The 23,344-nt window shown below is 41.0% G+C and overlaps 1 long non-coding RNA gene across 1 annotated transcript; it reads right to left on the minus strand.

Moving 5' to 3' along the window:
- Positions 1 to 1,675: 1,675 nt before the first annotated feature.
- LOC147599224 (uncharacterized) lies at positions 1,676 to 21,400 on the minus strand. Its single transcript, XR_015259931.1, has 3 exons — positions 21,291 to 21,400; positions 19,209 to 19,291; positions 1,676 to 3,460 (listed from the first exon to the last, which is right to left on the minus strand). It is a non-coding gene; the product is annotated as an uncharacterized LOC147599224 (long non-coding RNA).
- Positions 21,401 to 23,344: the final 1,944 nt, after the last annotated feature.

Below are 23,344 nucleotides of genomic sequence, written 5' to 3' on the forward strand. Positions count from 1 at the left end.
GAGCTACTTGTAATTTACAGGGAAAAATTGTCCTTTCAAAGGGCCACCTTTTGTCTGTGGTCTACAGAAGGAGCCTAAACAGCTTGCTTAAGCTGGGTGCTGTATAGGTAGCCAACTTGAAGCCCACCAGAAATCATCACCAGGGTACAGCTTCAGATGGCTCAAACTTCATTCAAGGCCCTGTAAGTTATAAATCTTCTTTAATGATTTTCTTCCAAAGAACGTAAAATCATCTAGTAAGAAACATTGGGCATACAGACACGGGTAGAATTTGGATGTTTGAATGTGGTCAGAAGTTTTCTAGGAGTGCAAGGCAATGCCTATTTTCAGAAAAATGTTCAGCATTTCTACAGTTTGCCCTCTGGAAATTTTTTTTTGGGAGTCACATTACATTTCTGTGTATGTTTTTGTGACACTAAAGATACTCTTATGAAGTCCAGTCTTCTTTTTTGTGGGACTTATATACCAAAGAGAAATGGAAGATAAAAGGCTTATGCAAAATTCCACAAACGATAGAAGAACAGGTACCTTCTAAACTGTATTCTCAAAGTAAATTGGCCTGGGCTTAGGAATATCAACCGATAAAACTGTCTTGCTATTGAAGGTGCTTTGTTCCTTATATCTTAAAAAGATGAGAGTATAGTGCTGCAACCATTGAAGTGATGCAGGGGGAAGAGAGCAGACCATCAGACAGTCATATGCAAAATCGGGGCCTCCGACTGTGTGCAGAATAGAAAACTCAGGACAGAGCAAGCCCTTCTCAGGACCCCGCTGGGAAATAGCAGTCCAACTTCACGTACCAGGCATGGGACTGGGAACTTGGGTTGTAAATGAAAATTTGACGAGTGTTTGCTTGCCTCCTCCTCGTGCACGTTTTATATTTCCTATGTACATCGTCTGACATTGTGTGCCTATAAAGATTCAGCTTTTTTTTTTTTTTTTTAATAAAAGGCCACCTGTTTGGTTTACTTTTAATGCTTCTGCAATATTTGAAGCCCTATAAAACTCTGTGGGTACTTCTGTTGGAATAAATAAGATGTGCCAAATCCAGCCCATACTGCTCACACCAGATTTCTTATATGAGCTGGGACTGTGATAATGTGTGCACAGTAAATGAGGATTGGATGTCAAACAATTGTAGCAGACTTTTTTTTTTTTTTTTTTTTTTTTTACCACCCAAGATTTCCCTCTTTGGTTTGACCAGGCTGCCTGCCGCCTGAGGTGCGTGAGGGAGGGAGCAGAGGTAAGGAAGTGCCTTCTGCAAGTTAGTCACGAAAGACCTCTTTGTCTTCCTTTCTGCAGTAAAAAAAATTGTGCAGAGAACTTCATTCAACCACTCATTTGGATAAAACCAGACACCCTAGCGTCAAGTGAATAGGAAGCAATGGGGGGTCAACATGTCTCAGTGCCACAGGAGAAGGCGGTGGCGAGCGCTTCACAGCGATCCCGTGATATATATGCATATAGACATATATATGTCTATATGCCGTGTATATATATGCATATAGACTACCTCTATCAATCATTAGCTAGAACATGCATATGACACCCATACACACGTGCAAGGCTATCCATGTGCGGAGAGGGAAGCAGCAGCTTCCTTTCCTCTGCATACACACGCACTCCCTCTGAGCTGAGGAAGAAGAAAGGAACAATTCAAATTAAATACCCCAAATTACTTGAAAGTATCCTGATTTATTAGGAAGGCAAAGCAATGGCCCGTCAGGGAGTGGAAAATGTAATAATGACAAGTTTTGTGCCTAAAGGGAAGGCAGGAATGAAATCGGAACGATTCGACGGGGCCAGGTGAGGAAAGAGCCAGCCAAGCCAAGGGAGTGTGAGATGCCCGGAGGCAGCGCAATGCTCTGGCAAGGAGCCACGCTGCTGGGGAAAGAGGAGGAGTGTGAGTCTGTGCGAGAGAGAGCAAAGGGGAGGGAGGGAGAGAGAGACAACACCTTAGCAGGCACTGGAGAGGTCCTCTGACCGCATCAGGCCCCGTCTCCTTGGCGGTGGCTGTGAATGCAGGAGGGACCCAGGTGTGCAGAACCCCAAGAAGGTAGGAGCCCAGGCCTCCATGTTTGCCTCTCCACTGGGTCCTGGACACCTGGGTGGGAGCAGATGGCAGGATACAGGCACTGCCACACTGAAAATGTCTAAAATCTGTGATCTGTGGGAAGGCAGGGAGAGCTCGGCCGGGGCAGCTGGGGAGCAGGCACCGATGCCGACTGGCGATGTCGTTTCCATTAGCCTGTGAAAGGCAACTTCAAAACCAAGGTTTGTATTTGCCATTGGCTGTTTAATAGGGGATGAGTTAAAGGGAATGGACTGGCAGTAGGTTTAGATGGATGTGACTACAGGGACAAAGGCTTAACATGATGTGCTTGAAAATGACATTTGCCTGTTGCCAAGCAGATGTGGCCTGCTCGTACCTGTCGCTTTGCTAGAAGGGTGGTGGGCAACGCAAGGAGCGTGGATGGAGGGGTACCCGGGCAAGCTCACACCTGGTCAAACCTCCACCACAGCCACTGCGAATCAGTCCCTTATTCAAACCTGGGGAGATTAGGGTTTTTTAAGGAATAATATTAGCAGAAGACAGATCAGCATTTCTAGGTTTCCAGAGGTGCATACACAACTCTGCAGTCTCCTAAATTTTCTTGGCAGCATATGCGGAGTCACAGATACTTGGGCTATAAAAACCTGACTGCTTTCCCACCCTGACACTGTTAGGTTATTGCCTGCTCTCTGCTGATGTCTTCCTCGCTCCTCCAACATCACCTTTTGAGAACCTCAACTTTTACAAGAGGTTGCTGTGGCTGTTGCTCCATATGCCGGTCTGTCCCTGATGGGCTAGGAGATGCACAAAAGGAATGAGAGCTCTTCAGCCCCGTTCCAAAGCTCTGGCTTCTGAGAAAGGGATGGGCCTCACTTTTGGCCAAGTGATTTTTCTTTCCAGTGAGCAGCAGGAATGCTGCTCAAGAAGAAAGAGCCAGGGCTGCCCAGGCAGAGCAAGCAACCTGCTGAAGGCAACTATGAGCCAGTCGGCCAAGCTGGACCTGCTCAAAAAAGAGGGGTGCATAGCAGTGCTGGGAGAGGATTAACTGGTTTTAGGGGGTGGCATTGCTGCCTGAGATGCTGTTGCAGGCACAAACATAGCTACTTCTTGCCCTTGATGGCATCTGGTGTTTCTAATCACAGCGAGCTGTGGGATCTGCAGAGCAGGTTGATTGAAGGCCTTAGGACATGTCAAGGGGAACAAGCACAGGACAGAGCGCCAGCTTGCTGGGCAAATGGCAGGAAGCCTGCCTTTATCAGGATGCTGCAGGCAGGAAATGATTTGAAGTACACAGCCTTTTCTTGTAGAGTGACTGAGGGAAAGGAGGAGAGCAAGAACAGGAGCAGCTGTGGCTATATTTCAGGGTTGGTTTCCATCTTCTTTCTTGTGTTACTGCTCTTTCTTTCCCTATGAAGAAAAAAAAAAGAGGAAAAAGGAGGGGGAAAAAAAAAGAATACAACTAGGCATTTCTGGTGGTTCTCCCTCCCCTTATATTTTTTTAAGGGTAGGTGCCCCAGACTGGTGATATCTCAGTTACATGGAAAGAGTTGTTTTAAACTCAATCTCAGCTCTGTCTCTGGTTCTTACGGCTTGCTTAGGGTTGGCTGTGGAGTGAATTACAGCTGTTTAAGGGATAACTGTGAATGTTATTGTGGTTGTGTAGGGACCCTAAGCTGACCAAGGATGAAAATAGAGTAGCCAAAGTGCTGATATAGAAAGCCCTGAGGGAAGGCAGTGTGAGGGTCTGGCAGAGGCAGTTAGGCTTTCCTTCCACGGTATCTCCCCAAAATCAAGAGGAACGGCCCTGTACTCGATAAGTACAAAAAAGGAGCATGAGAAACCCATGAATTTGCAGAGTCAGGGATATGACATCTACACTTGCAAAGCTGTGCAGTTATTGCTACCCAGACTGGCCAGTTGAAAAGTTGGCTTGGTTCTGTTGATCTGCAGATGTGCACTCCATGCCAGAGCTGATAAACCCTCACCTTCTTCGTTGCACTCTTCTAGCTCCTCTTCTGCTTGTCTGCCTTTTCACAATAATGTCTTGGCTGTCCTCCTCCCCCTTGGAGATCAAATACAGGCTCTGCTGCAGAGTTTCTGAATTTGTGACAAGGACCAGCTTCTTCTAGCCTCAGTTTCCATTAACAACTAGCTCTCAGGAGCTGCATTTGGACCATTTGTTTTGTCTTTTGGCACCAGCTATTTTATGAATGAGAAACATAGCAAAGGGCAAACAATCAGAAAACTGGTTTCACTGTTGCCTGCCTGGCGGGAAAGTCTTTGCAGCCCTCAGGTCTGGCATTAAAACTTATAAACTCTACACTTGTAACTGTTGTGTAAAAAGCTGTTATTGCCCTTAAAACTAGTCATTGGAGTTGAAAGATAAATATTATTCCACATCTTATTGAATAAAATATATTATATCACAGGTGATGGAGACAGATTGTCTCAATAAATTCTGATACTGTATTCGGAGGAAAAGTGGCAATAAAAATGCTGATGACTTGACACAGGGAGAATATTGAATGTCATTAACATGTTATTTCCTCTGTTCTGAGATCACTGTCATGTTCTTCCCACTGGTCTAATCTCTATCTGTTGTGGGCTTTTTTTTTTTTTTTCTTTGCTTGTTTGAATGAGAAAAATGACATTTTTTCAGTCCTTTAAATTAACCACTACTTGAGAAACGATTAGAGATAGGAGAGGGCATCCTCAAACATAGAAATTAAAACACGTTTTGATATTTAACAGTATGCTATGTATGGGCTGAAGAGGAATCCTTAAGACTGTCGCTATCATCTGATAGTTGATTGTGACAGTCACAGCCATCTGCACAGTGGTAGCAGCTGTATCCTGCTCTTAAAAAATGCTTTGAAAGCTCTTAATGAAGGTAGTTGTTGCTGTTCATTTATAGATGGGGAAACTGGGGGATGAGGAGGTAAAGTGAGTCACTCAAGGTCATTTGCTAGTCCAGTGGCAGAGCCAGACTCCTGCGCTGTGTCCTCGCTCTACCCAGTGAAGATGTATTGCCCTACTATTGCTGTGAAACTTGATTTATTGCGCACTGCAGTCACTTTTCCCAACCCGTGCTAAACTGTACCTGCTGGAGCCACAGCCCAGCAAGTTTTCAATTGTTCTTAGTAGAGATACTTCTGGTTTTATTTCCTGCTCCTATTTGGATATGGGCTCTCTCTAAATACATATACTTCACAATGAGGGCTGCATAGCCAAGAATATATTTGTGTACAGTTATGAAATGAGCCCTCTAGGAAAAATAGCAATGATCCCTGTCTTCATCCCCTTTCCCCAAACCAGAATAAACCCAGCGCTTTTCAGAAAGCCTGAATCTGCCCAGGCATTCTCATTCTGTCGCTCTGTGCCAGGGAGCCTGTTGTGATAGCCCTACGGGCAACTCGGATCAGCTTGTACCAAAGAGCATTTGGATCACGTGGATTGTTTGGCATCCTCATGAGAGAATATGCTGCTGGCCTTGAATGATAGCAATTAAAGGTGCAAAGAAGTCATCTGTCTATTTGCTAGGGCTGGTATCTAGTCTGGTCTCCTACTGTAATCTTGTGCTTTATCCACAGCTAATTCTAAATGACTCCAGGAATAGCCACCACTTCCATTACAGGACCATTTCATGCACTGTTATAGTTTATTGTCAGATGGCTTTCAGCAATTAAATTCTAAATTGATTTCACAGTTGCACATGCTGCTTCTGTTATTTATTTTGGCCCTCACCTGTCCGAGGGAATGAGGTGCCTCTGTCTCTTCACAAGTAGATGCTGCCGCAGAGCTGAACGGAATATTTTAAGTGCCTGAAAAATAGACTTTTACTTAGAAATAGTGTGTGAGGCAGGTATAACAAAGTTTAATTCTCACAAAGCCTCAGCAATAATACTGATGGATTTTGAAAGGGGAAAAATACCATAGATCTCTTACTGAGTGTCACAGTGCCTACATTTTTCTATTTGTTTTGGTGTCTTGTAGGAAGATGTGTTATTTCTCAACACAGAACAGGAGATGGAATTAGCTCCCTGGTATGGCTGTGCTACTGCTCTGCTTTTCACTTCTTGACTTCTGCTCAAGTGCGTACAGGTCCTATCCTGCTAAGGTAATGGGAACCTTTCTGATAAGGCAGATATGGGGCCAATAAACTGTAGCAACTTTATGCCTCAATTTACCCAGGTGTAAAACACGAATAAAATTCCTCATGTTTTGTAAGACACTACTGGAAAAGCAAAAGGAGCTAGCTGCAGAGTAAAGCTATAGAGTAAAATGCTATTAGTACTTAAACCCTTGTGTCTCGCCTCTTTCGAACAGGCGTTATCTGAGTACAAATCAGAACCCTAATAAAGTTCTCCTGCACTCAGTGTCTCCCCTTTTGCTTAGGGTGCACACTAGATTATTTTCAAAGCTTCCTATTTTTATCTTTTTTTTTTTTTTTTTTTTTTCTACCCTATGCTAAGAGTTTTTGGAGATCATTCTGGTTTTAGGTGACAGTGTATGTCCTTTTTCTTGCAGAAAGTGTTCGCTAGGCCAAGACTGGCTTCAGGGCAATTATTTTAGTGACAGGGAAAAAAGAGATATTCGTACCATCTTGGCACGACGTCATTATTATCATGCAAGCAGCTCCCCTTTTTTCTTAACATATAAAGAGAACAATTGAATTTTGCAAAGCAGGACTCTTAATCTCCAGGATCAGATTCTTCACGGCAAGGAGGGGGTGTAAAAGTTTCTCTCGCGCGCTGTCTCTTCATGGCGCACGGTCCCAGCTGTATGACTCCGTTCATGAATATGCATGAAATCAGATATGACATTGCCCTGCTCCCATTAATAATCTTGTCATCTGACTTGTGCAGCATTAAGCTTCAGCCCGTGGCTCCTCATAGCGAATGCAGCCTGAAGGAAAGGGAGGGAGGGGTGGGGAAAAAGAAAAAAAAAAGGCCATGCCTTTTTTTATTGGGATTAAGTGCTTGAAAATTTTGGCAGGGGGTTGCCAGGAGAGTAAGGGGAGGGAGAGAAAGAGAGAAAGACACACACAGGGACAGAGAGACGAGAAATCCTCGATGAATGAGTTGGCTTGTTAGAAGCCCAAAGCGGTGGGTGTAATGGTATGCGATCTGACCTTGAATATAGCCACTGTGGGTTGCCCCAGCTTTTTTTGTAAAAGAAGCATTTGCAGCAGAGGTTTGGATTTCAGGCTTTGCAGTCATCAATCATCTCGGCCTATTCTCCTCTTTGACAGCTCTGTACAAGGCCTGACATTTGACACCCAGGACCCCAGGACTTGCACAGAGGCACAAGCTGAGGCCCTAGGGAGGAGATGGGGAACTGAGGGAGAGAAAAAAATCACAACAGGAGAGACATTTTTCTTTTTCTTTTTTTTTTTTTTTAAGAAGCCACAAAAGAAGCTACAAAACAAATTGTAACTGTAATAGGAATTGATTTAACAGAAGAACATCACATTGAGTTCTGTTCCCTGCCTTGCGTAGTTCATGCTGATAAGCCTGATCTAAAGAGGCAGGAGAAGAAAGGCAGACTGTAGGGGCTTCGGAGAAGCCAGGTGAGGCTCACACCCTCATTTCTGCATATCCTGGGGTTGCTCACCTACAAAAGTTTTATTCAATTTTAACGCAGTTAACCTGCGCTTGAGAAATTCCAGTTTGAGTCAAGCGGACTAACTAGTTCCCTGAGACTTGTGGACCCCTTGGAGGCCAGGATGGACCTAAGCCAGGTTGCCCAGACTAAATTTTGGCAAACCTAGTTATGAAATCCAGTGTCTGGGTTGTAATTCTGGGGGCACTGGGATTCTAAAAAGCATGAATAAAAAGTAAATATGTCTTGTTGAATTAGATAAATGTTTTTGGGGTAAACCTTTTTGTCCAAGTCAGTGCTTACTTGGGCCTACAAGCTTTAACAGTTACAGCCTTTTAAATTTAGTTGTATAATCTTTTATAACACAAATGCAACAGGATCATTCTGACCCCAGAGACTTAACTTTTTTTTTGTGAGCCCAACCTTTGTTTTTGCATCTTTTTCTATCCACATGGTTTCCTGTCCCTCACACCCATGTCTATAACAAGGAAGACCAGTCCTATCTAAGCTTTATGTGATGTTAAGCTAGATACACCACCAATTTCTCATGAAAGTCAACCGTGATTCCTTGCTATCTCCTTAGTCTTAAAAAGGAAGGGATTTGGGAGTTTGCAGACGGATTCTGTTGCAGATGGGCTTTGGCAGAAGGAAATTCTTTGTGAGCAGGGGCAATCAAAGATGTGAGTGTAAATGGGCAGGAAAGCACACAGCAAAGTATTTTTCCTGAACATTTAACTCTGCAGTGGCACATGGCATATCTAAACTGATCTTGAAATAGATGATGAAGACTGTCCCCTTCACGCTAAGTTTGGATTCGGCCCAGAAGTGTGTATCTAGCCTGTGAATTTTGCTGACACAGGAGGTTAGGTTAAATACTCTGGATTATTTTCCAGAAATGTCAGGCTGTCCCTGTGAGAGCTGTGGTCATGGGATGGTTTATTTGAAAAAGTAACATCCCTCTTCAAGAATTCCCCATACATTGGTTTTGTTCTGCTGTGAGGTTTTTTTATCTTTCACTTCGAGTATTTGTCATTTGTAAGCCATGATTTCATTGCCTGAGCCGATGTGCGTATTGTGTGGCGCTGTTTCTGTTTCCTCTGTGGATGACTGAGAGGCGTAGAGATCAATGAACAGTCTGAGTACGTCATTTCTGCAACAAATGTTCAGAGAAGCACTTCCAGAGCACTTAGCAAACTTTTGCTTTCCATAAACAAAACTCCTTGCTCCAATGAACCTTCCTGGAAAAGGGGTCACAAATGATGTCAAAGTGAATTAGCGGGTTTTTATGTGAACGAATGTTTGCAAACATTGCTCTGCTGTCCTGCTTCAAACTAGTAATTACAGTTGCAGCTCTGCATAAGGAAAACCCATGCTCACTCTACAAGACACACATTTACTGCCCGCAGGGGCTAGGATGAATATTTTTCCCTCCCCCTCCTACCAACCGAGCTAAGTGCTCTGCGGATTTTGAGGGTTGCCTTCTGCTGAAGTATCAGGGTTTATCCACTGCTGGAGGCATGATACCAAACTTGACGGACCAATAGTCTGATTCAATACGGCAATTCCTCTGCTCCTTGTATTTTTCAAACTGGCTTCTGTGTGCACATGCGCAAGCGGATGATTTATCGCCTACTCCGAGATACGCTCTTGCATAGAAAAGGGCAGAATCCAGCACATTGGCTGTGTTTGTGTGTGTATGTGCATATGTGTCTAGAGAGAGACAGTTATGAAACAGCTGATCAGCATTGTTCTCTTCCTCCAGTCTGGATTTAACCCAATATGTGACTCTCCTCCTTGAGCAGGCTGCTTTTGCATTTCCAACTTTTCATTCAATGCTGCGTATGTTTCCAGGCTTTGGCATTCAGGGTAAAGGAAAGAATTAGAGGATAAGTACCCGTGCTTTGGATGTTTATTTCCTTCACTACTTTTCAGGTCCAAGGAAAATCCCACCAACACCTTTCCAGACTCCAAACCTGACACTTGAGTCTCTCTCTTTTTTTTTTTTCCTAGTTCTGCACTCAAAATGAGAAATTTGCAATATTAGAAATGAAAAGTCTTAATGTATTGGGAAAACCTTTGATCCATGAAATAAGAGTTGTGGGGTGGTTTTTTTTTTTTTTTCCCATCTGTAAGTTTTTGCAAAAGGTTTAGTTTAGCTTAGCTGAAAAGACCTGAAAACAGAAGTTTGAAAATGTCAGCCTTGGTGGAAATTATTATTTTTAAAGCAATGAGCGAAGTGCCATTACAACCCATTGCCATGGATTTATTTTTGTGGCTCTTTTTGACACAGTGGATCATCCATCCCTTGAGCCTATTAAAAAAAAAAAAAAGGGAGTGTCTCTCACCTAAAATCATAAGAAGAAACAAGAGACTTTTTGCAGAAATCCTGGAGGGCAGTCCTTTGGCCTGTTACGTAGCAGTGCCTCAATACCTTTGCTTCTTGTTTATCTAATATGCTTCTGATCTGCACCCAGTGTCTTCACCTGACTCCTATATTTTCGTGTCCTCCTTGTCTGCAGGATTATTAGGCTACCCAATTATTATTAGGTAGTCCTCAGCTGTGTACTTTTTGAAATTTGGAATTCTGGTAATAAGCTCAATGTGTAGATCCCTAACAAATCCTAACTGGAAGGTCACAAAGATGAAGAAGCTGTCCATGTCCATGAGCCTATTTCGTAGTTTCACGCCCAGCCCATTAAGACCTTGATGGATTTGCTTTGAGTTTTTATGTTTATATTGAAATCAAAACTCTGGCTGTAGATGCACAAATAGACGTGAAAAGGAATGGAAGACAAGCCCTTCAGTGGACTACGACTAGCATCAGATGTAGCACACACAAAGAACAGGTGAAAATAATGTATGCAGTGCAAATAAAATAAGGGAAAGTGAAGAAGAATATTATGGTCTGGAGTACAACTGATTCTGAAGAGACTACTTTAAAAAATATTAATAAAAAGTGGCAATAATTTTCTGGCTTTTAAATTTCTTAACTGAGACACAAAAGCTCAGGAAAAACACAAATCAAAGTATAACTTCTTGCCTTCATCAGAATAGAATGAGAACTGTTATGTTGCTATGTAGTACATCACAAATATCTAGGGATAAACACTGGAGACCAAAAGAAGAAAGGATGGATCATTTTTATTTTACCTCTTTTTTTTTGTTGCTTTTTTTTACTATTTCAGTTACGTTTTGCTCTATAAAAATGATTATTATTCTTCTCATAGCACCACTGTTGATGTGGAATTGTTGCGTAAGTAAAGACTAAGGGATCCGTTTCAGCAGAGAGGCAGCCTTGTTCTAGGTGCTATAGAGACTGGTGAATGAAGAGTATTCACACTGGTGATGAGCATGGGGACAAGTATTTGTGAAACCAGATTGATAATTCATCTGCAAACAGACCAATGTGACTTTCCCTCTCATGCCCCCACAATGTAATAACTGCAGCTGTGTTCAGCTTCATTCAAAACATTGCATCCTTCTCCCTCGCGCATGGGTGGGCACTTCGCGATGCTAAATAGGACATTTTGACTGCTCATATCTGTACCTTGGGGCCTACCAGATCTGACGGCAACGTAGTGCCTGCTCATTTTACTTGCACAGCTGCAAAGCTTCCAGCACAAATGCTACTCGAACGCTTCTGTGCGGGGGTTGGATGTGATGGCACGTTGCTCAGTTGAAGAGGAAAAATAGAGAGACAACAAACTCCCAAGCCTTAGTGGAGTGAGCCACCCTCCCCAAGCCTACGAGATTAAAGCAATGGATTTTCAAGTAGTTCTTCAGAGTGACTAATTTATATGGATATCAAGGATTCAGTTGGAGAATTAAAAAAAAGTAGCTAGGGGAAAATATGATGCTCTCTAAGTCCCAGTGGTATGCCACATTCATTTTACTAGAGAGTTTATTCTTCAGTACTTTCATGGATTGACATGAGGGAGGAATTCGCATGTCAGGACAGATAAAATCTCCCTCCTGCCAAAGGAGTCTATTCAGACATGCATGTTAGTAGGTTGATAACTTATTCTGTATTGCAGAGGACTCAAAGATAGACATTTCTCCTTTTATCTCCATCTCTGCGCTCCCTGCATACTAAAGATATGGGGAAACAGCAAGATACATCTTAACTAGCCCTCTCAGAGAGGAGCGACTTTTTCTCGTCCGTGCCAAGAGATGCAAACTTAAAGGAATAAGGTGTCACACAGACTAATAGCAAATACATTAGCAATGTTTATGCGCATAATTTGATCCCTGTGTGAATATTGTTTAAAAAAAATACAAACCCTGGACTTTATGGTTAATTTTTTTTTTTGCCAAGAAAAATGCACAGTATTGCAATGCTCTTGTTTCATGTTACTCTGGTAGAGGGACAGGGAATAGGTTGAGAAAGATGAGGGACTGGAACAAGTAAAACACATTGAAGAATCCATCTTTGACATGTTTTTCAAGTACTAATGAAACCTTCATGTTTTTCTGGGAGATAGGCCCATTCTCCTTCTAATAACTGGGGAATTGAGTCAAACAACTTTATTCCTTGACCAGAGCAGTAGAAGTATGTCTCCTCTTCCAACTGGAATTAAAAGTCAGGAATGTTTAGTCTTATGCTTAAGCTAATAATCTCTATTTCATATATTTTTGATTTCCTGGGGCTATCAAATGGCATAATTTTAGAGAAACTGTTTATTTAAGAGTATTAAATTATATTAGTGTAATTCCTAAGGAGCAGTCTTTAGAAAATGGGGGATGAAGATCTTCCAGAGCATAGCTCAGAGCACCTCTGAACTGGCCCCTAGCAGAAGGACTTTTTCCTCCCTCCTTCTCCTTCCAGTGATGACACAGGAATAGTAGCCTTCTTCACTGGGCACGGTGGGGCTAAACTTGTGGGTATGAAATAAATCAGATGTACTAGGAGCTTCTCTGAACTTTTCTCATCCTTCCAGCTTGGTTCCCAAAAGTGGATTCTTCTTATTTTTAAGCAGCTCATATACGTAGGTTGAGATTAAAGTGGTTTAGAAAGCGTTATATATAGCTGTGTATACATACCTAAAATATTTCCTAGATGTATCTTATCTAAACTTCTGCATGTATCTGAATTTCCCAGGCTTGAACCATGGTTTGTGTAAATTGATGTTGTCTCACTGTCTTTGAGTAAGCTTATTTACGTCAGCTCTGGAATTAGTCCCCTGTATTCCAGCCAGCACTTAGCTGCAGGAGTCAAAATAACATGGATATGTACTGTTTTCCTGTTATCTCTAGCCTCTCTAAAACCAGAAGCTCTTAGAAATATTGTGAGAAAGCTATCTTGCAAGATTTGCTCCCCACTCAAGAGTTTTAGATGGATATCTGGTAAGAATGTGTAATTATAACAATCCCCAAACTTCAGCATAGTTTTCTTTAGCTTAGTACTAATTCATTTTGATTTGCATACCCTAGCTTTGAGCTTTGAGATCTTGTAATTTCACAGATCTTCAGACAATGTATTTTTCTTTTGCCTTGCCATTTTCATGTATTTCCAAGCTAGCTGAAATGAGAAATGTAACATAAGAAAAAAACCTCATGAAAATTCCCTTTTTTTTTTTTGTTACCTGTAGGAAATGCAATCTATACTGTTGTCCTTTCTAGAGACTGCTTGCATTCTACCTGAGGTCTGATGCTTGGTTTTGGAAGTAGTAAGATTTACCCAGACAAGACTTAGTGAAATAATGGCTTAGAGGCATAGACAGACAAATGGACTAGTGGGTTCATTTTAATTATTAATGTGATGTTATCATTAATGATAATATATAATGACCTATCTTCCAATGAATTCTCCTCTATTTGTGTATCACTTAATATAAGATTGATTCCTATTAGACTATAGAAGATGACATCTCAGCAGGGATAATTGTACACAAAAAGTTGAGAAAAGGAGTACAACACGGTAACACAAGTAGCTGATTTAAATTCAGTCATACCTCATATAAATTCCATCGTTTCTTCACGTTTTCTTTATTAAATGTTTTTTTCCCTGTTGTTATTGATGAACAAATAATTTAATGTTTTAAGAATATTTTAGACAAACGTGAGCTCAAAACTGTAATTTCAGCTTTGAATTGTTCTTTTCTATTGATCTTCCTGTGATTTACAACCATTTCCCATCAGAAAGTTCTCTCCTGCTTTATGTCAACCAAATCTGGGGCACGGTTTCATCCTTACAGAGCACACCTGCTTTGTTTCCCTTGTGAAGGGAGATTAGACCCTAGCTTTGAGAATTTGTTGCCCATTGGCTGTGTTTGCTGTAAAACCAACCAAAAAGTTCTGCATGTTTCTAGCTAGAATTACTTGGAGATTTGTAAAATGATTTTGATCTTGGATCTGAGCCTGCCGTTAAAGTGCTTGACTTGACTTGACCACTGTAATTTTAGAAAGTTGACCCTTCTCCCTTGCAATTTACACAGTGTTTTTAGCCTAATGCAGAATTTCCCTCTTCTGCAGCTGGGAAGAGAATATCCATCATTTCCAGATGTGGACATATGATCCAGGAGGCAATTGAAGGTATTTTGGAATCATATGGTTTGGCTTATGGATTTGGATTGGTCAAGAGAGATTTGCCTGAAATCCTTGAGAGAGCATGGCACCTCACTGACTCGAGAGGCATTTTAAAATAAAACCTGAAGTTAAATGCATTTTATAGAGAGGCTTAAAACTTCTAAAATATAAATCTAAAGTATTTATATGTGGGCTGCAATGGAACAGAAGTTACGACCTCATATGTGAATGCCTAGGATTTGTTTTTCCCTTCCACCAGCCCAGCTGGAATGACTTTAGCTATCAGCTTTACCTCAGGCTGTACCCAGGTGAGCTTCTGGTGACTTATGACTCCATCAATCTGCACAGATATGTGCTGTACTCCTTCAAGGGAAGTAGTTCATCTTCTATATGACTGCATCTCCACCTCTTCCAAAGTTCAAAGAACTCAGGACAATTGCTTATTTGAATGGGCTTCCAGTAAGTATAGAAGATGTTCTCCCTGCCTTCCTGTGTGGATCAGGACTTTCTGGTGAACTTTGATAGAGACAAAAACTTTCAGAGTAATCCATCCCCTGTTGAACTAGAAAGACATGTGATGATGGTGATGAAATATCAGGTGAGATTGCTCAGTGTGTTTTAAGGAGCTTTGAACTGGAAATGGATCAATTTAGAGCTCTTTTCTGAAGTCAGAGGAGCATATTTTTTACAATCCATTTCCCATGAACTAACGACTGTTCCCCATCCAGCAGACAGTTTACTTGTAGCTATTTTGACTTGCATTATTCCACTTAATGAAGATAAACATAAGTCAGACACAGGAAAGCCACAGAATGAGTATGAACGGGAAGTCTTCCAAGTATCCAGCATTTACTAGACAAAATTGGCCAGTAATTCTTTTTGCTTTTCACTGAGGATAAAAATCCGTGAAAGATAATAATCGTCATTGTTTGAACTAATATAGCACTTTCATCCAGCAATCTGAGAACACTTCCCAAACATTAACTGGACTGAGAACAGCCTTGAGATTAGATTCATATTATTTAAAATACCTGTTTTACAGACAGACAAACTCACAGGTCACCTAGAGGTACCATGGCTTCCCATGGGTCACAGAGTACGGAAGATTTTGACTACCATTTCTGTGATTTCAGTGAGATTGCAAAGGATGCTTATTCAAGTTGCTTAAATTATTTATATTGCAGCGACTTTTGGGATGAATATTTTTCCTGCTGTCATGCAGCCTTTTAAAAAAATTATTTCTTTTTTAGTAATTATTTGCACTGACAGATTTCATCCTATAAACTGTTCATGTTTTTAATACTCAGAATTGTTAATTGGCAGATGATTAGTAACCTAGATCACATTTTTTTTTCCTCTTTAATTGGGTTAGTATAACTTTTTTTTTGAGTCAGAGAAGAAAGAACATCAACTATTCAGTCCATGCAAGACTACCTTTGTGTGAATATAGCCGCTTCCCTGGGAAGGATATCTATTCCCTAAACCTTTATCTGAACAAAAACTATTCGCCTGTGTGTTTCCATAAAGCAAATAGTAAGATGGTATGAGCATGGGTGAAACAAATGTTCTGAATTAAGATGGGTGCTCACAGATGCTGTAGTTCACCCAGTTCCAGTGACTGTACAGTTAATAGGTGGTGGTGAGCGGACTTAAGAAGAGTAATGCACTGGAAACAAATCAGCTCACTCACAGCTCCTCACACTTTTTCTATATGCTACCGTCTTCAGTCATCAGATGACTTCTTAGGGCACTTTTGTTTCTTTATTTGTAGATTCATTGTTCAAAAAGTTACCTAGTCCTCTCTTGCTCATGTGCTACTAATGACAGTAAGTAGACTGTGATGTTCATACTGAAATAATTTGCCCAGACAGGCTAAACAGATCATGCCCTTCCTGAGCCTTGGATCTATATCCTACAAACAGCACCATATGGTTAATTTTTAAGCCAACTGATCAAGTGTTTAACAAAGCAGAGGCTGGGGGGATGAGGAGGAGAAACACAGTCCATAAAACTAATTGTTCTGGTGGGCTTCATCTCTTAACCCTTTGTAGCATGGCAGGAACAAATCCATGAAATGGAGCTTTGACTAATTAGACAAGAGGAAGAGACAATGGTAAGCATCAACTTGTGGGCCAAATGCATCAAAAATGTTTTTTAGGTGTTACACGGAGATAATTATTGATTTATAGATACAGTGGGTAGAACGCTGATCTGGGGATTAGGATCTCCATGTTTTATTCTTGATCCTGTCATGTTTTGCTGTCTGACCTTGAACACTTCACTTTCTCTTCTATTTTATCCATGCATATTTGGGCTAATGTGCCTACAGAACATAACCCTATTGATCAGGGCGTGTCCTTCCGAAAATGTATTTGCAAATTCTGCCTCCACAATTTATACGAACCTTGACCTGAACTGGGACAAGCAGGTTCTTTGAATTGCAGCAGCACACATGCTGACATAAAACTAGAATCATTTAATGGGCCAGGTCTCAGTGTTTTAATTAGATAGCTCAAAACTACCTCTTTATCCTTTCACATAAAGTTAGATTTGAAGCAGATTATCAAAATTTATTTATGCGTGCATTCAAACAAGACGACATTGTAACTGAGAAAGCTTAAAGTTTTGTGTTTAAAAAAACCAACAATGCTATTTGGGAAATGAAGTCATCTGCAGAAAAAATACTGACACAACAACAAAGCAGTCTTGCAATTCCTGTGTTTTTTGGGTTATAGCATGACATCTTTGGTGTTTATTTCCCTAAGAGCTTGCCTTTTTTTAACGATGTATACTCCTTTCATTGGTGTTTATTTAAAATCCTGCCAATATATCTGAAATCAGCACAGACTGAATGTTGATGCACCACCTTGCTTAATTGACTTAGCTGGAAAATAAACAGCGAAAGGCTATTTTAGCAGCAAACTGGTTGATACAGCTACTCATTCCCTACCTTTATCTGCGTACCACACAAGCAGACAAGTACTAGCGCCCGATAGTACGGACACAAGGTTGCTACACATGTTTTCTGCAGTCTTTAGCATTTTAGGGACTAACTTGGTATTGGTGTCACTGTCACTCTGCATCTGGAGAATAACATTTTTATCTCTGCTGCCCTAAAACCTTGATAACATCCATAAGATGCGATCAGAACCCTGAGAGCCTATTAAAAGTTATTCTTTTAAAAACAATAGGTTCCTGAATATTCACAGTAAATAAGGATTATAAGGCTATTCACGCAATGTGAATAATTTGCTGCTAATAATATTGACACTCAATCTGTCTGCAAAATGTCTCTGTTAGCAGGAAACAATCACGCTGGGAGGTGTTAGGAAGACTTTGCAGTGGAGTGGCAGAATGAAGCGATTTAAAACTGATTGGAAAATATATTTGAAGTTTGAAAAAAAAATTTGCCTTTTTAATAGAAAATATTATAAATTATATAATAATGTATTATTACAGAGAAAAATAGTTTTCTGCTAGTTTTGCTTTTTAAATTATTTTTTAAAAACAAAAATATAGGTTTGTTTACTGAAAGACACCCAACTTGGAACATATCAGCAAAAAAGGCAGAGAAATAAAGTGCTCCCACCAAAAAAGACATAAAATTCAGATTATGCAGTGGTACTGATCAGTCAGTTGGGATATGAAGAATCTGGATGCAGTTTGTTAGACAGAACAGAAGAGGAAGGGCTTTAGCAGAAAGGCATAAAGAGGTCTTAACAAAATTGATATTTCAGTTTCATGTAAGATTTGCTCTTTTCACACAAATCTTAGCTCTGACATGATCTTTTGTTCAACTTTTCACCAAATAAAATGATTATTCCTGGGAAAATATTTAGCAGATGAAAATGACCATTTTCATTTGAGTTGGGTTAGGAACTGATACATCTTTTTGAATGAATACTTTGGGGGTTTTGCATTAAAGATTTTCTATCACATATTTCAGAAGTTAATATTTATTTTTGTTAATTTAGCACAAAGGTTACTCCTCTGAAGCTATTTTTGAGCTCTTATCCATCATAGCAGGGTATTAAATGACTGCAGATTTTTGCCATTGATATAAAAGTGTCTTAGTGTATTTATGCTACATATATCCTTTATTAGAATAGGATTTTTATACCATATCATTAAAAAAGAATATAAAAATAATACAATGACAAAATATGGATTTTTCATATGTCTTTGGTCAGGAGGCATTTTTTACATTAAAATAGTAAATCAAAAATAGAATGCAGTAAAGAAAAGCCATTGGATTAGACTTGATATGAAAGAACTTGATTATGTTAGAACATGTAGTGTATTTAAACCAAAAATAAGTTTTCTGTGTGTTATTGATTATGGCTCAGATTCTTTTTGCAATAATTTTCTTTTGCTTTTAGTTTTTATTAGCTTTTTTTGATAAAAGTTTTCATTTTTAAACTAGTCATTCAGTGTACAGGCGATTTAATTTTGGGGTTTGTAAAAATAATTCTCCAGTTTGGCATATTCTGTATTTGCTTACTATCCACTTGCTCACAGGTACCATTCCTGCTATACTCCTACTCCAGAGAATTAGGAGACTTTTAATGGCCGTTCATGTTAGATACTCGGAGAGAACGTGCATTGTCAAACAAAATCCCTGTCCTAGAGAGTCATTTCTAAGTCATATGGATATTAGCTACTCAAATAGTTAGACTTATTGTGTGCATTGCATACATGTTAAATAAAAAGGGAAGAATCAGAGGAAAAGGAAGAACTTTGTACTCAATATCAGTTTTCTAGAGCTATGAAATGAGACAGAACAGTCAAGGCTCAGAAAGCTTTCCTAATTGTAAGCTAAAAGGCAGGGAACTCTTGGGTTGAGCTAACAAGAGGAACAGAGAGCTTTGCTGAACGGAATGACACTCCTGAATAGCTTAAATTTATGATCACCACATGAGTAAATCTCCCATTGATTTTTGAGCTGAAATGGCTCAGAGCTACTGGCTTCAGAGCCACCTTCTCCGAGCTGAATGGTGTCTCTGAAGAGATACCTGTGCTTGAAACTTACTTGGGCATGTTGCAGCCAGATAGGAGAAAATTGGATTCCATCAGGAAATGACCAGTGCAAGAGGAGGTTACGAGTTTATTAACCTGATGAATAAAAAAGTAAATATTTGGTGTAAAACCTGTCAGAGATTGCACTTGTAAAACTTCTAATTCAGCTATTTCCTCTTATAGCTGTCAAAATATGTCTGGGATAAGTTAATACAACACTACACATTTCAGAAGCTTTTGCTCTAACCTGAAGTTCAATAATTTTTTTTTCTAGCAAGTTTTTTCCTTCCTTACCAAGTTGTCTTATCAACAGTCTCCCTTTTTGTCTGCGGGCTGGCTTCTCAACTCTTTATTTCCATAGCTATCATCTTTGCTCTGCATTTTCCAAAAGCTTTCAAAATGCTTAAACCCCATTCTTAAAACAATAGCAACCTGATGGGCTGAATGCCACATGGATAATTACTGATGAACTGAAGGAATGAGTCCTGCTTGCAGACTGGAGTCTTGCTGGCGTCTCTGCAGCCTGTCTCCACTGTTTAATAGCATTTCTGGAGAAGGCTGGAGAGAGAATTGTGGCCCCGATACAAATTTCAACTCAAGGAGGCAATAGGTAGAAAAGTAGAGCAAAGGAGCACCAGAGAACAGTTGCCCTCCCCAACTTAACTAACCACACACGAGTTAAATGAAAATATTTTACTATGAAAACTGAAGATATTGGACAACCTTTGCCTGCAAAATTTTCAGCATTGAGGGAATAAAAAAAAATAGCTAGAAAAGATTTTTTTAAAATTTAAAACCAAGTACACCATATTAAATGGTTCTATAGTCTCTCCCTTTCTCTCACTAACACTTTGCCCTCTAGACAAAGAAGGATTTATCTCATACATTTCAAAAAAAGTCACCTCTCTGTAACCTATAGTTCATTCAATCAAGGCTTAGCGTAAATAATCAGTATGGAAAACACCAATCGGCTTTGAAGAGCCCCTGGATTTAGGAGGAATACACTGCTCATGTCTGTGGAACTCCTCTGGGAAGGGAAGCAAAGGAAGGAGAATGTGTCTTTATTTACACTGCCCTATTTCTCAGATCTGCCAGCCTCTCTGCTCTGTCCACTTCACTACCGTCAGATGCTGTGAGACAAGCATATGGTGTTTACTTCTCTGACTGACATCTCTCTGGTTTTCCTCACTCCTCGAGAGAATCCTCTCTTGCCAAGTCAATTTGCAAGGGCTTGGATGTAGCCATGGCCCTCTGGTCGGGATCCAAACTATTCCTCATTTTCCCTTGGCAAATGTCAGAAGAGGACAATCTCCCCCCTCCCTACAAAATCAGTGTTTCACGGAGGGAAACTCAAATCCAAAGAACAGCCTGACCCAGGGTGTCCTTCTGTACCGCATTCATTTGGGGCCATACGAAGATGTCACCCAGAGATTGTGGCAGCTCCCCATGCTGACCCCACGAGCGTTAAGGCTGGGGGCTGGAGGGGCACGGAGCAGCCTGGGTCCCAGGTGAGGGACGGCCAGGAAAGCCATGCCAAAGGGCCGTGGACAGCCACTGGCACTGCCACTGCAGCGGATGGAGGCTGCAGTGAAGAAAAGGTGCCAAGGAAAGGATTTGCATTTGCTGTAGGTTGTGAAGCTTAAATGGAGCTTGGCTTGGGAATGGTTTTAATGTCCCAGGGAGTCCCCCTCACTACCTAGAGACTCAGGCTGGACGTGTTTTGGGACGAAAATTAAGAAAAAAAAGAACTCCAGCCTCTCTTAAGATCAGCTTCTTGTGCTTTATTCCTTTTATTTTCCTCCTGCTACCTTCTCCCTCCCTCCCTCCAACACTTTGATCTGGTGGCAATGGCTTCTTTATCACTCTTATCAGGTCCCCAGTTCTTGGCTGTCCTTTTGAAGTGTGATTTCCTGCGTCTACTGGTCAAGAAAGGATACTGGGCGCTGCAGGTTTCCTGTTGCTTTTCCTCTATATCTACAAGTTTGTTTCGCTTTCCTTCCTGTTTTTCTGTTTCATTTGTTTGTGCTTCCCTTTGCTGTCCAAACCTGCCTCTCTCCCCCAGGTTCTCCCCCACCCGTAGATCATTATCACTCACCCTTTTTTCTCCTCCAGCATCTCAGAGTGATCTTTTCACACTGTGCCTTTCAATCCTTCCTTCTTCTTTCATCTGTTTCTTAAGCTTTTTTTCCCCAACTCTTTAGTTTTTGACTCATGTTTTCTGGTCTTTCTAAGATGTTCTTTAGACTTGTCTTAAACCCTTGGCTGAACTGGAGGAAAGCCTGAAGACGAACCAGATGATCCTTTGGGATTTTGTCCAAAGCATACTGGAGTCAGAAGGAACACTAATCGACTCAATGAGATTTAGGGTAAACTCCCTGTTCTTGCATCTCCTGAACAATTGCTAGTCTCTCCAGCTCTCTTCTGATGGCAGTTTGCAGTCTTTGACACGTTATTAGTTTCAAGGAAGAACTTCACAGCAAGATTTTTGTTTTCTTTATTAAGAAAAAGAAGGCTCTGAAGAGATATTTAGCTTTCCCATTCAGTAAATGCAATTCCATAGTTCACTACAGGCTCCAAATCTGTGTTGGGATTTTCCAAATCTATGATGTATGAAATAATTCAGGTGGTAAAACATTATTCAGGGGCTGCCCAGTTATTCCCACAATACCTGTTTGGGAGACTGAATAGCGCTGAGACTGTTTTCTTTCCTTTCAAGCAGATTTTTACTTTCCATGGGGAGGCGGCTGCTCAGTTAAAAAACCCCACAGCCATAAGTTTAGGCTTTCTCATGCACCAGCGCTACCCGAGTGCATCCAGGCACAGGAGGAGTTAGGAAAACTTAATTTCAGCCGCAACGCTGATATTTGGCAAACGAGTGGTTTTACGGTGCTTCATGCAGCTCTGTTATTTATTTATTTATTCTTATGGCTCCAGCACAGTGACTTAATGGGCGAGCTGGGCTAGCGCATTAACTTCTCCATCCAGCTGGGCGCAGATTTGCATCCCGCTGCCACTGGGCAGGGGTAGGATCTAAGCTTGCTTACAGGGTACGGTGTAGCGCTCGTACCCAGCTGAGCTGTAGCTTACCAGGGGATACTTCCCCTCTCGGAGACACAAATGGCAGCTGCTTTAGGCAATAGGAGATGGCCTTGGCATATCCCTGCTCTGTCAGGGAACATACTGTACTTCGCTCTCACCAGATGCTCATGGTGCGTTATCATTCCGTTTTCACTCTAGGAATCATTGGCTGAAAAAGCACTAGTAAGGCTGCGGGTGAAGTGAACACATATTTTATAACATGGGTTTGTTGCAGCCTTTAAAATCTGATCTGAATCAATGTCCCCTTATCCTAAGAAGACTTTCTTCCAAACTTTTTTGTGTTATTTCATGTCAATAAACTAATATGCTCAGTACCCTGAATATATTAAGTCTTTGCTTCTCCCTCATCTTTAGAAAGAAAAAAAAAAAAGAGAGGGAATCATTCTGGACAGGTTTTTTTCCCCTTCATTTAATTAGTATTAAACTGTAGAAAAACAAGTACAATAACAGGAAGGAAAAAAGTAAAAAGGGAAATGAGTAAAAAAGGAACAATTAAAATGGGATCAAAACGTCTAATTTCGGCTTAAATTTCTTCCCTCCTTTGACAGTTAGCAGAGCCCATGAAGAGTTATTCTATAAGATAACATAATCAGCATGGAGGAAAGCTGAGAGACTCTCTCCTTTCAGTAGGAAGGTGGATGGCTGCCTGGCAAGGGTGTTTTCAGGCGGCGAGTCCTTTCTGCTGCTGTTGTAGCTGTGTAGCAGCGCAAGACAAAAGGGGACACTGCAGCTTGCGAGCTTTCAGGACTGGGGGCTGAGGAGGAAAGGAGAGAAGAGCATGATTGATGGAGTTCTGGTTGGCTTATAAAGGGCAGCCGGGAGTGCAGGGAAATAATCAGGGAAAAGGGCGTCCCGTACTGGCTCTCTCAGAGGGGAGAAATGAATCCTGCACCTCTGCATTATTAAGTTGTCAGGCGGGCTGATGATGAAAATCTGAAGGTCAGGCATAACAAGAAGCACCTTATGGGGGGATCATGACCTTTCTGGAAGTGCTACACTCATGTTTATCTGCACCTAACCCTTATCCACAATTCTTCATTTGATAAGAAC

This window comes from Chlamydotis macqueenii, chromosome 12 (assembly GCF_036417535.1).
Source record: "Chlamydotis macqueenii isolate bChlMac1 chromosome 12, bChlMac1.mat, whole genome shotgun sequence".
Lineage (NCBI taxonomy): Eukaryota > Metazoa > Chordata > Aves > Otidiformes > Otididae > Chlamydotis > Chlamydotis macqueenii.